This window comes from Leopardus geoffroyi, chromosome B4, assembly GCF_018350155.1.
Source record: "Leopardus geoffroyi isolate Oge1 chromosome B4, O.geoffroyi_Oge1_pat1.0, whole genome shotgun sequence".
In the NCBI taxonomy this organism is placed as follows: Eukaryota; Metazoa; Chordata; class Mammalia; order Carnivora; family Felidae; genus Leopardus; species Leopardus geoffroyi.
The window spans coordinates 82,643,082-82,655,210 of NC_059341.1; the positions used below are offsets into that span (position 1 = coordinate 82,643,082).

A 12,129-nucleotide genomic window follows, 5' to 3' on the forward strand; every position below is an offset into this window, starting at 1 on the left:
ATGAAAAATTATACAGCAATAACAACATTCATCCTGGTGGGACTAACAGATGACCCAAATCTACAGATTCTGCTTTTTATTTTTTTGTTTCTAATTTACTTGTTAAGTGTTGTAGGGAATCTGACCATCATCACTCTCACCTTGGTGGATTCCCACCTTAAAAGTCCCATGTATTTTTTCCTCTGGAATTTCTCCATCTTGGAAGTGTCATTTACAACTGTTTGCATTCCCAGATTCCTCTACACAATGGCATCTGGGGACAATAACGTTACTTACAGTGCATGTGCCACTCAATTATTTTTTGTTACTGTCTTGGGTGTAATTGAGTTTTTTCTCCTGACAGCCATGTCCTATGACCGCTATGTTGCCATCTGCAAACCCCTGCATTACATAACCTTCATGAATAACAGGGTCTGCATCAAGTTCCTGATTGGAACCTGCATCATTGCTCTGATCATTGTCATCCCACCATTTGGCATGGGCTTGAGCTCAAGTTTTGTGACTCCAATGTCATATGTCACTTTGGCTGTGATGCTACTTCCATCCTGAAGATTACCTGCTCAGACACAGAGTTTATAGAGCAATTTGTCTTGGTCCTGGCTGTGCTGACACTCATTTTCACCTTGGTGTGTGTAATTCCGTCCTACACATACATCATCAGGACCATTCTCAGATTCCCTTCTGCCCAGCAAAGGAAAAAGGCTTTTTCTACTTGTTCTCCCCATATAATTGTGGTCTCTATTACTTATGGAAGATGCATCTTTATCTATATCAAACCTCATGCAAAAGAAGGGGTTGCTATTAATAAGGTGGTGTCAGTGCTTACCACCTCCATTGCCCCAGTGATGAATCCCTTCATTTATACTCTGAGGAACAAGCAAGTAGTACAAGCTTTCAAAGACATGATCTGAAAGGTTACATCCATCTCAAATAACTAAAGGACTAGTGAGGACAGAATGACAAATTATAGAAGAATTCTTGACCTCTGTTTTATTTTTCCCTAATTGTATATTGTTCATAGTTATATATATACAGCCCCATTCTGCTACACCTAGTGCCCACTATTGATATACATATTAATTTTTTAGTTCGATCTATTCTGAGAAACACATGGGAATAATTCTGCAGTAAATATTTATAACAATACACCTGTTTTTACTTATAGGACTAAGAAATTTGACAGCATCAATTACTATCATATGAGTGCTCAGCTACCCCTCTTGTACTGATATGTCCTGATCTGAGTGCCTAATTTCTTAGGAACATCAGTCATGAGAATCTAGGTCTAAAGGAATGACCCTGCTATCACTCTATTGGATAATACTCATTACTCTGTCTCTCTCACTTTTCAGGGAGATATAAATGTAGGCTAAAATTTTCCTCTAAAACCATTTGCTTAAAAGTTGTACAACTTTTTATAAAAACCCAGCCTTTTTTCAAAATAGAATTTCATATTCTTATCATCTGTGTGTCTCTGTATATGTCTGTGTGCATTTGTTTTCCTTTTTGGAATGTCATCTTAACAGGCTTAAAAAGATTAATGGGACAGATAAAATGTAAGTGACAGCTTAAACTTGCATTCTATTCTGTTATCCAAGTTATTCGCTGTAATGATTTTGTTTTACATTCAAAAACAATCCAATCTCAAACACAAAAGCTTACAAAATTAACCAATGAATAAAGAATAATTTTTAAGTGCCCAGTTTTGGCCTTTCAAGTTGGTGCCTCTTCCCCACTACCCTTTTCTTTCATCATAATTTTCTACTGTTTATCTGATGCTCTAGGAAGACATACGCTGTACCAGGAATCAGAAAGCCCAAGTTGCAACTAGGCTTTTACTACCACCAATTCAGACACATCTTCTAACTTTCCTCATCCCTTTCAATGTCAGGAAGGGACAAAGTAGGGAGTAAGGTAGCTAGAAAACAGGCAAGAAATTCCAGGGATACTTAGGAGTAGAGGGATATTCCAAGCTGATTTACAAGACTAAGGAACTGGTATATGGATCAGCAGTCTTGATGCCAGAGGTAAAGAATTAATGAGTCTTTTCTTATACTAAAAATTACATGAGGGGAAATGAATCTTCATTCCCTCAATCCTACTCACACTCTGTCCACTGGAAATCACTGGATACAGAAAATGCTTTTTAAAATAAAATGAGAAAGAAAGACTTGTGGGAATTCTGAGCAGTGGGCTAAGCAAAGCTTGATTATTAAATGAGATTAGCAAGCTAAAAGAGTAATTAAAGGACATATTTAGTTTGCTAAGGATAGATAAAAACAAAGGGTATAGCTGAAGATAATGATTTTTCTTATCTTTTTCACCAAACTTTGAGAATGAATAACCCCCTAACCATATGACATATTTGTTGTTATTATTTTATTAATTGATGTCTACTGCTCTAGACACTAGGCCCTCTCTTTCACTAAACACTAAACTCCATAAAGTCAAAGATTGTGTCTACTTTTACTTACCAACTGTATTTTGAATGGAGTTAAATTTTACTCCATGCACCTCTTCCATTGAGCTGAAGATAGCCTCAGCCATTGTCCCCCTAACCCCAACCCAGGTAATACAAAGGTCCTTGGTCTTACCAAGGCCATGGAGAAGCTCTTCTAGGCAATAACCAAGAAAATATCCACTGGCCCCACCTGCATGTCCTTTCATGTCCACTAGTTCTTCTGTTTCCATGCCATGCTTGTAACTGGAAATCTTTGGGAAAGAAAGGGCCTAGGAATCTTAGGCCTAGGATCTAGTACCATGTAGTGAATCCCATTGAGTTGTAGCCGCCAGGGAGGAATGCATAGGCTGCCTTCTATGTGGAGTACCCACAAAATCTATTTAGCCTTTTTTTAATCTTTGTACTATATTCTCAGTAGGTTCAGGCTTTCAGAAATAAAAGTTATAAAACCCTTAATTCATTATCTCAAAAGTTATCTTGCCACACACAATTCATTTTTCCACATCCTATCCAAGACTCTTCTCCACCCAGTACAGACACACAAGTCTTAGCTCTGTGGTATTAGTGATTAGTGATTCTCTCTAAGACATAATTAAACTAGATCTTATCCATGTCAGTAGTAAGGTGGAGGAAAGAACACATAATTCAAGATTGTTATGGAAGTAAGAAAGTATATATTTAAAGTTCATGACACTTATTAGGTACTTCAAATGGTGAAAACACATGTGGAATGAAATAAGTTAAAGGAAAGAGAGGAATCCTTCCATATTCCTGCCATATGATTATGTGGCCTTTTCTGATTAATGACAGTTAAGTGTATCACATGGGTTCCACATAGTCCTCCCTGCTCCCTTTGTGTACAAGAAACTTGCTCAATCCCAGATGTACCACTTGCATCTTATGATGTACTGCTGTCAGGCCTGCTCAATATTATAACATGGTTGGTCTGTCCAAACTCAGTTCTTGATTGGTAATTCCAGAAGCATGACCACTTGCTATCCCATGGTCATATGCTCTGTACCTAGAAAGGTCAATTAGCACACCAGGAGTTTTTTTCAAAAAATGTGTAACTCTCCAGTGAAGATGGTTTAGCCTTGTCTCTCAGAACCCCACAAACCTTTGTTATGATTCTCACACTGAACCCAACATATGCTCTACATGGCATATTTTCCAGCTACTGAAGGCTTGATCTCTAATATTCCTTGCACTCTCACTATAAGAGATGGGAGCCTCTATGCAAGCTACCAGACAGGCCTTCAGGCTTTTTGAACACTTATTAATCATGCTCAGCTTTTTATTATCTTCTTCTAAAATGCCAATAGCACTTAGCAATAGCCATCCATATTAATTTTTCTCTTGTTGCATAACAAATTACCACAATTTTTATAAGTTAAAACAGCACACTTTTTTTAAGTTTACTTATTTATTTATTTTGAGAGTGAGAGATCAAGCATGAGTGGGAGAGGGGTAGAGAGAGAAGAAGAATCCCACACAGGCTCTAGGCTGTCATCACAGAGGCCAATGCACAGCTCAAACCCATGAAATGGTGAAATCATGACCTGAGCCAAAATCAAGAGTCAGATGCTCAACTGATTGAGCCACCCAGGTGACCTAAAACAGGACACATTTATTATCTCACAGTTTCTATGGGTCAGAAGTCTAAACACAGCTTATCTAGGTCTTCTGTTCAAAGTCTCATAAGGCTATAATCAAGGCATCAGCCAGGCTGCCCTCTTTCCTGGAGATTACAGTTCTCTTCCAAGTACCTATGGTTATCAACAGAATTCAGTTCCTTGATGCTACTGACTGAGGCTCTCAGCCCCTGGAGACTACCTGCAGTTCCCTGCCATGTGACCCACTCCATAAGCAGTTCACGTCATAACAACTTGCTTCTTAAAGGCCAGCAGGAAAAGAATTTTGCTTCAGCCTGCTAAGATGGAGTCTTATATGATGTAACATAATCATGGGAGTAGCATCACATTACCATTGTCATATAACACAACCAAATCAGAGAAGTTACAGTCCCACTATATTTTTCACATTCTATTGGTTAGAATCAAGTAAATGATTTTATCTGTACTCAAAGGGAGGGAATTACACAAAGGCATGGACACCAGGAGGTGGAAATTATTGGGTGTCATACCAGGGACTGTTTTCCATATCATGTGTATTAGGTTCTCCAGAGAAACAGAAACAATAGGATGTGTATAAATAGGCATTTATTTTAAGTAATGGGCTCATGCAATTGTGGAGGTATGGTAAATCCAAAATCTGAAGGTTGGCCAGCAAGCCAGAGACTAAGGGTAGAGTTGCAATTCAAGTCCAAAGGCAGTCTGCTAGTAGAATTCCTTCTTTCTCAGGGAGGTCAGTCTTTGTTCTATGAAGGCCTTCAACTGGCTGGATGAAATTCACCCACATTATGAAAGGTAATTTGCTTTACTCAAAGTCTACCAATTTAATTGTTAATCTCTTCCAAAAAACACATTCACAGATGGAACATGTGACTCCTGATCTCAGGGTCATGAGTTCAAGCCCCATATTGGACATAGAGTTTAATTAATAATAATAATAATAATAAATCTTTTCAAAAGTGGGCAAAGGGACTAAACATACATACCTCCAAAGAAGACATACCAATAGCCAGCAGGTATAAGATAAGGTGTTACACCATTGCCAATAATCAAGGAAAATAACAGAAATAATCAAGAAAAGGTGTTACAACATCACCAATAATCAAGGAAATGCAAATCAAAATCACAATGAGATATCAGCTCACACTTGGTAGGATGACTATTATGAAAAAGAACAAAAGTGTTGGTAAGAATGTGGAGAAATTGGAACTCTTGTACACTGTTGGTGGGAAGGTAAATTGGTGCAGCCACTATAAAGAATAGTATTTTTTGAGGTTCCTCAAAACATTAAACATAGAATTACCATATAACTTAGAAATCCCACTTCTGGCTATTTATCCAAAGCATTAGAAACAAGATCTCTGCACTTCCATATTCATTACAGCCTTATTCACCATAGGCAAGATACGAAAAAACCTGAATGTCCATTAATGATGAATGGTTAAAGAAAATGTGTTATATACATACGATATTATACTAGTTAGCCTTTAAAAATAAGGAAATCCTGCCAAATGGAACAACGTGGATGAACTTGGAGGATATTACCTAAGTGAAATAAGCCAGTCACAGAAGGACAAATACTGTGTAATCTCACTTATGTGAGGTATCTCAAATAATCAAACTCATAGAAGTAGAGAACTGAATGGTGCATACCAGAGTTTAGGGGGTGGATAAATGGGAGTTGTTCTTCAATGGGTATGAATTTTCATTTATGCAAATGAATAAGCAATGTAATGCCTATAGTTAACAATACTGTATTATGCACTTAAAAATTTGTTAAGTGGGTAGATCTCCTGTTAAGTGAGCACTTAACACATTTTTCAAAAAACCAAAGGGATGTAAGGAAACTTTTGGAAATGATGTATATGTTTTTTTTTTTAATTTTTTTTTTTAACGTTTATTCACTTTTGAGACAGAGAGAGAGAGAGAGGATGAACGGGGGAGGGTCAGAGAGAGAGAGGGAGACAAAGAATCCGAAACGGGCTCCAGGCTCTGAGCTGTCCGCACAGAGCCCGACGCGGGGCTCGAACTCACGGACCGTGAGATCGTGACCTGAGCCGAAGTCGGACGCTTAACCGACTGAGCCACCCAGGCGCCCCGATGTATATGTTTTTTACCTTGGTTGTGGTATTAGTTTCATGGGGATATGCCTAAGTCCAAACACATCAAAACGTATACATTAAATATGTGCATTTATATACCAATTATAATTCAATAAAGCTGTTTTTAGAAAAGAAATAATTTCTGAAGTTGTATACACAGATTTATTTCCTTCTAAGATATGCTTCTTGTCAAGTACATACTCATCTGCTGCTTTGATATGGATGACTATATCTCTGGAAAACAGAGTATGGTAATTAACTAATTACAACTCTACCATGCAGTCTCCTTAATAAATAACCTTGAATGTAAAAAATGTGAAAAAAAATAGGAAAGCTTCTAGGTGAGAACTAGAAGAATATCTCCATGATCTTGGGATAAAGAATATTTTTTAAGTTGAAAACAAAAAGCACTAATTATAAAATAAAAGTCTAGTAAGTTGGACTACTTTACCATTACATCAGTTTATAACCTGATGAAGTTCATTTGTCAAGAAACACTAGAGAGTAAAAAAGCAATGCAGAGAGTGAGAAAATACAAGCAAAATATACAACTTACAAAGGTCGCATAGACAATATATTTTAAATGCTTACAAATCAGTAAGAAGATAGATGACTCTAACACAACAGGCAACACATTTGAACAGCTCTTCACAAAAGAGGATATCCAAATGGTTAATACACATATGGATGAAGTATATCCATACAATGGAGTACTCTATAGCAATGAAAATAAACACCTTACGGCCACATGCAAAAACATGTATAAATCTCACAAATACAATGCTGAGTGAAAGAAACCAAACATGAAAGAATGCATATCATAAAATATCCATTTGTAAAATGCTTAAAACGGGCAAGATTAATCAATGGTGTTAGAAGTCAGGATATGGATTAACTTTGGGGAAAAGAGGGAGAGTGTTTTGTTTAGGTAAAGGGGAAACTTTCAGGATGTTAGTAAGTTCTGTTTCTTTATCTAGGTGGTGATTACACAGACAAGTCCACTTTGCAATAATTAACTACATTTTCAGCATTTTTCTTCTATATGTCATAATTAAATTTACTGGACAGATAAAAGTTTATTTTAAAAGCCAAGGAATAAAAATGAAAGAAAAAAAAGCCTGAAGGCCCAGATTATAAGCATTAATAAACGATATATTTCTGGCAGAAAAAAAAAGTTCAGATGGAAATTAAACCACTTCAACATTTGGTACAGCAACTTATGGAAAGATCTTCAACTTGAGCTGAGTATAGAGACCATATTTATGCACCATAGAGCCAAGAAATGTGTTCAGCAAATTTTTCTAGGACAGATATGTTTGGTATGATTATAAAATTCAGGAATTTTCTAGCATTGTGCCTTGACAAGCTTCCAACAAGAGTTTTTGTGGATGTTAATATTTACCTTTCTAAATTGGATATGAAAGAGAATAGTTCTTTAAGCTGGAAAATGCTAATTCCTCCTGAAAATAATGTGCTTATGCAGTACAATGAAGTAATGCTGTAATAAATGATGATTGATTTTGGTATTGATAAGTGTATTTATATAAATAATAAAGATAAGTCACACAGAGAAAGACAAATACTGTTTGATCTCACTTATATGTGGAATCTAAAGACACTGAATTCATAGACACAGAGAGTAGAATGCTAGTTGGCAGGGGCTAGGAGAGGGAGAATTGGGGGAGTATTCATCAAAGGGTACATGGTTTCAGGTATGGAAGATGAATAAGTCCTAGAGATCTACTATAGAGTACAATACCTCTAGTTAATAATACTGAAAAATTTGTTAAGACAGTAGATCTTGGGGCACCTGGGTGGCGCAGTCGGTTAAGCGTCCGACTTCAGCCAGGTCACGATCTCGCAGTCCGTGAGTTCGAGCCCCGCGTCGGGCTCTGGGCTGATGGCTCAGAGCCTGGAGCCTGTTTCCGATTCTGTGTCTCCCTCTCTCTCTGTCCCTCCCCCGTTCATGCTCTGTCTCTCTCTGTCCCAAAAATAAATAAACGTTGAAAAAAAAAAAAAAAGACAGTAGATCTTATGTTAAATATTCTCAGCACACAGGAAGAAAAAAAAACAGGGAAAAAGGGTACTTTTAGAGATGATAGTAAAGTTTATGGCATTGTTTATCATGACATTTTCACAAGTGTATACTTCAGATTCATCAAGATGATTATATACATATAGCATTTTTGTATGTCAATTATACCTCAACATAGGTAAATAAATAAATACATACATGCATACATACATACACAAAAATAAAGAAATAAATTGTCACCTTAGAATCTATACTGCATGAAGTATCCTTAAAACCTAAAGATTGGGGTGCCTGGGTGGCTCAGTTGGTTAAATGACTGACTTTGGCTCAGGTCATGATCTCTCTGCTCATGAGTTTGAGCCCCGCATCGAGCTCTGTGCTGACAGCTCAGAGCTTGGAGCCTGCTTCGATTCGGTGTCTCCCTCTCTCTCTGCCCTTCCCCTGCTGGCTCTCTCTCTCTCTCTCTCTCTCAAAAATAAATATACATTAAGAAAAAAACTAAAGATTACTTCTAGTTCCAGCAAAGATGGAGTAGAAGCATTTTTCACAGATCTTACAACTAAAAAAACCTTCAGAGAACACAACAAGCAAGCATAAGAAGACTGTGAAACGTGAAAGAAGAAGGAAGACTACCTAGGGACCTCAAGAATTGAGGAACAACACGACAGTGAGACCTCTGGGTTTTCTATCACCTCTTGTATATTCCACACAGGGAAATTCAGAAGCTTTCGATCCAGAACCACCAACAGGCATAAAAATATAAAAATTCCTCAAAAAGGCTGTTTCTCCTAACCAAAGGACCAGGAAAAACGTGGCCTAACAATGGAGAACCCTTGGGGAATAGCTGCCCTACTCCAGCCAAACAAAAACACACTTCAACCTCTGCAGCTTCGGAGGAACCAGACAGGGAGCTGATCTTCAACTCCACGTTCCCACCCTGCATAAATGGTATTGCAGTGATTTCCTCTACCTAGCAATGATGCCAGGCCTGAGAAGATTGCTGACTGTCGCAGGTGGCTCTCTAATTCCTCCATCACCTACTGTCATCAGAGCCAAGAGAGGAGCAGGTGGTCCATCCCCTACACAATGAAAGCAGCTCACTCTGATTTCCCAGGCAGGGTGCTGTCAGTGGGCTGAGTGGGAAGCTCATCTTTCATTCTCATCCCATGGAAATAGGCAATGCTTCCAATCTTTCTGCAGAGTAGTATCATCAGGTAGGTGGTGAGCCAGCCTCCACTCCCACCTGGAGGTGGTGTTATTTGAGGCTACACTCTACTTTCTTCCATCCTTGCGGTCATTGAGGTCTAATTGGGAACTGAAACTCCACACCCACCTAAGGGCAATAAGACCGAATGACTCAGTGCAAACCTGGTCTATTCAACACTCCTGTCCCCTACAGTGTAAGTGGGGCCAGTGTGGAGCTGAGCCTCCACTCCCATCTGGCATTAACAAGACAGAATGATGTGTGAGGTAGAGGTAGAGGATACTCCACTGCCCCTTTCTCTGTGTGAGCAAGGCCCAGTGGGGAGCTGACCCTCCACCTCTAACTACCATCAATGATGTGGGATGAAGTGGTATGAGATGGACTAGTTGGCCCCTCTGGCCAGACTTCCCCTGGCCAGCAAAGATGAGCATGAAACTGGGAAGCCCGACCCTGCAGCAGCAGTAGTGTGAGTCAGATCTGTGCTTTCCTCTCCCTGATGGTAGCAGGGCCTGGGTTAAGTATATACTCCCACTGACAAAAAGACAGTATGAATCAATGCCCTACTCTCAGTGTGAAGGTGTCACCAAGGCTGAGAAGGAAGCTGAACTTCCACCCCACCCATCTGCATGAGGCAACATGGGTAGAAATTTCCACTTTTTTCAGGATGGTGTTGGCAGGGCTGAGCCAGAGGCCAAACATACACACTCACCTGGTCTTGTGCTTCACCTCAACAGAGACTGGCTGCTAAAAAATATATATTACATAGGATTCTGAATATTGTAATCAAGTATCAAAAATATCAAAAATACAATCCAAAATTGCTCATAACACAAGGAACCAAAAATACCACAACTTGAATGAAGAAGATAATCAACAGATGCCAACACTGGGATGAATCAAACTTGGGGATTATCTAACATGAATTTTAAGGCAGCCATCATAAAAATGCTTCAATGCAGCTATGGATTCTCTTTTAAAAAATGAAAACATAGATATCTCACAAAGAAATTAAAGTTATAAGATGAACTAAATGGAAATTACAGAACTTAGAAATACAATAACAAATTTTGAACATTCACTGGATGACCTCATTAATATAGATGACTGAAGACAGATCAGTGAACTTGAAGACAGATCAGTAGCATTTACCCAATTGGAACAACAGAGAGTAAATACAATTTTTAAAAATAAAAAAAGCTTCAGGCATCCATGGGACAATTGGAAAAGAGCTAACATTGCTAAATTGGAATCCGAGAAGGAAATAAGAGAGTAGAGCTCTCTTAGAGAAAGCTCTAAGAGAGTAGAGAAACGATTCTAAGAAATAATTATTGAAAACTTCCCAAACTTGGAAAAACACATAAACCTGCAGATTCAAGTAGGCAAGCAGATTTAAAACAGAACAAAGCTAAAGCAATGCACACCAAGACACATCACAATTGAATTTCTGGGTGCTAGTTATTTAGATGTGATATTTACTCCATCGTGGCACTTCTTTTTTGTGTACTTTTCTTCTGCATGCTAAATTTAAAAAGAAGATTTATTTTAAAAACAAAAGATTAAAGAGATTTTCACATGTAAAAAACTAAAAAATTAGCCATGAGAAGAACCAGACTATAATAAATTATAAAAGGTCAATGGGTTATAATGGCAATATCCTGGCTATACTATAGTTTTGCAAGATGTTACTATCTTGGGAAACTAGTAAAGGGTACACCGGATTTCTCTGAGGTATCTCTCTATATTAGGGTGAAAATGGAAGAAATAACATGAAAGAAAGAATGGATAACAATTAAACTGGTAAATATACAGGTAAATCTAAGTGAACATCTGCAAAATCAGTAACAGTCATATACTATGGGGTTTTAACAATACATAGAACATAAAAATATAAAACAAAAATGTCACTAATTAAGATATATGAAATGGAGATAAAGCCCTACATTCCTTTTGCTGACTGGGAGGAGGGTAAAGATAATAACTAACTATAGACTTTGATAATTTTTTGTGCCCCTAACAACTAGCCCTCAAAACTAACAGAATAAAAATTGGTAGACATGTAATGAAAAAATGGTTAAATCTATAATTATGGGGGAATTTTTTAGCCATAAAATCAATAGTAGGACATGACAAAGAATATACAGATTTAAGGCACAAGATTAAAATCTTGACTTAATAAAAATATGGAAAGTATATTGTACCCAACAAATCCAGAATCCACTTTCTTTTCAAGAACAAACAACAAAAGAACAAACAGTACATTTTTATAATGAAAGGATCAAAACACAAATCTCAATAAATTTCAAAAGATTGGAAATATGGATTTGTTCTCTGCCCACAGTGTAATTAAGCCAGAAATCAATATCAAAAGTATAACCAGAAATTAGTAATACATTTGAATATTTTAAATGCACTACCAAATAACCTGGATATGTTTCCTGAACAAACCTCTCTAAAAACGCTGTAGCATGCATGTACAAAAATGCTCATTGCAACTTGTTCAAAATTTCCCTGAAACAGAAACAACCTAAATTTCTATCAGCAGTAAAATGGATAAATAAGGTGGGTTTTTTTATGTTTACTCATTTATTTTTGAGACACGAACAGCACAAGTGAGGGAGGAACAGAGATAGAAACCCAAGCAGGGTTGGCGCTGTCAGCACAGAGCCTGCTGCAGGCCTTGATCTCATGAAACATGA

The 12,129-nt window shown here is 37.6% G+C and overlaps 1 pseudogene; it reads left to right on the forward strand.

Moving 5' to 3' along the window:
- LOC123590830 lies at positions 1 to 911 on the forward strand (annotated as a pseudogene).
- Positions 912 to 12,129: the final 11,218 nt, after the last annotated feature.